Source organism: Chiloscyllium plagiosum, chromosome 8 (assembly GCF_004010195.1).
Source record: "Chiloscyllium plagiosum isolate BGI_BamShark_2017 chromosome 8, ASM401019v2, whole genome shotgun sequence".
Taxonomy (NCBI): Eukaryota; Metazoa; Chordata; class Chondrichthyes; order Orectolobiformes; family Hemiscylliidae; genus Chiloscyllium; species Chiloscyllium plagiosum.
Window position 1 is genome coordinate 1619566 of NC_057717.1, and position 1637 is coordinate 1621202.

General features: G+C 55.3%; 1 long non-coding RNA gene across 1 annotated transcript in view; it reads left to right on the forward strand.

Moving 5' to 3' along the window:
* Window positions 1-42: 42 nt before the first annotated feature.
* Window positions 43-1637, forward strand: part of LOC122552398 — a 17484-nt gene continuing 15889 nt past the window's right edge. The window contains exon 1 of the long non-coding RNA XR_006312360.1: window positions 43-227. This is a non-coding gene — a long non-coding RNA (uncharacterized LOC122552398). The remainder of the gene's footprint in view (window positions 228-1637) is intronic.

Here is a 1637-nt window from a genome sequence, read left to right on the forward strand (position 1 = left end):
GGTGATTGACAGGGGGTGACGGTTGGAAGGGGGCGGGGCTGATCGGGAGAATCGCGGGGGGTTGGGAAAGAGGAAGGCAGCGTCGCTCAATTCACTTCATTCTCACCTCCTCCGTCCGGAACAATAAAAAAAAATCGGGTTTCATACCGAAGTGGATTATTTGCTAACGGCGTTCAAATGATTTCCGCGAAGGAACGGTTTCAAACCGTCGGGCCTACGTCCCACAGGTAAAGCGCTGGGCCGTCCGCTGCCGCCATTATCATCCGGGGTTTGCGCTTCCCTTGCCCTTCTCTGTTGCTCGCTCGGCGCCTCCGGGTTGCCCCCGATAAAGATGGCGGCGGGAGCCCTCGCTCTGATTGGCCGGCGGTGCGCACGGGTCGGAGGCGAGGCGCCGGACCCGGCCAATGGGAGGAGCGTTGCTAGGGTCCGCTCCCCGCCGAACGGGGGCATCCGATTGGCGGTTTGGGTCGCGGCGGGCTACCACCAATCGGCCACCCCGCGCGCCCTCCGCCCCGCCCCTCCATTGTCTCCTCGCGCCGCGATTGGCTGGGGCCGCTCCGGCAAGTGGTCGTTCAGCCCATCCTCTCGGTGCTGTTCTGGGATAGGACAACGCGCCAAGTGGGTTGTTGCTGGCAAGTGATAATGTCCCAACCTCTAGGCCAGGAAGCCATGAGTTTTTGTCCTATTTAGCCCAGATATCTCTACGATAATATCTCTGAACAATAAACATTCCCATGCATGCATTCTTAACCGAAAGAACTGCGGACGCTGCAAATTAGCAAGAAGTTGCTGGAAAAGCTCAGCAGGTCCCAGATGCTCCCAGACCTGCTGAGCTTTTCCAGCAGCTTCTGTCATTGTTATTCATTCTTCACCCTTCATTTCCCCTCTCTGCCCGCCGCTACCTCTTTGCAACGTTTCTTGCAAGAGTCATTGCCAGAGAGGAATTCTAAAGGTGCTCAGAATGCTGGCTAGGATGGGTAGCACGAGATTGAGAGATAATCCTGAGAGCGGGTTTGGAGAAGATTTGTAGCTCAGGTTGAGTTTCTAGGTGTGGGTTTGCTCGTTGAGCTGCAAGGTGCATTTTTGGACGTTTCATCACCATCCTGGGTCACATCATCAGTGAGCCTCCGGATGAAGCACTGGTGGTATGGCCCACTTTGATGAACTCATAACTAGAAAGTGGGCCACGCCACCAGTGCTTCATCCGGAGGCTCACTGATGATGTGACCCAGTATGGTGACAAAACGTCTGAAAACGCACCTTCCAGCTCACTGAGCAAACCTACACCCAGATACTCCCTTATGGACATACCCAATGAGGAAGAAGAGGCATCGTTGTGCTTTCTTGACCGTCGCACCTGCATGGGTCGACCAAGACAGATTGTTGATGATGGCCACTCCGAGAAACTTGACGCTCTCGACCATCTCTATCTCAGCTCTCGACCGTCTCTATCTCAGCTCTCGACCGTCTCTACCTCAGCTCTCGACCGTCTCTATCTCAGCTCTCGACCGTCTCTATCTCAGCTCTCGACCGTCTCTATCTCAGCTTCGACCATCTCTACCTCAGCTCTCGACCATCTCTACCTCAGCTCTCGACCATCCTATCTCAGGCTCTCGACCGTCTCTACTCAGCTCTCG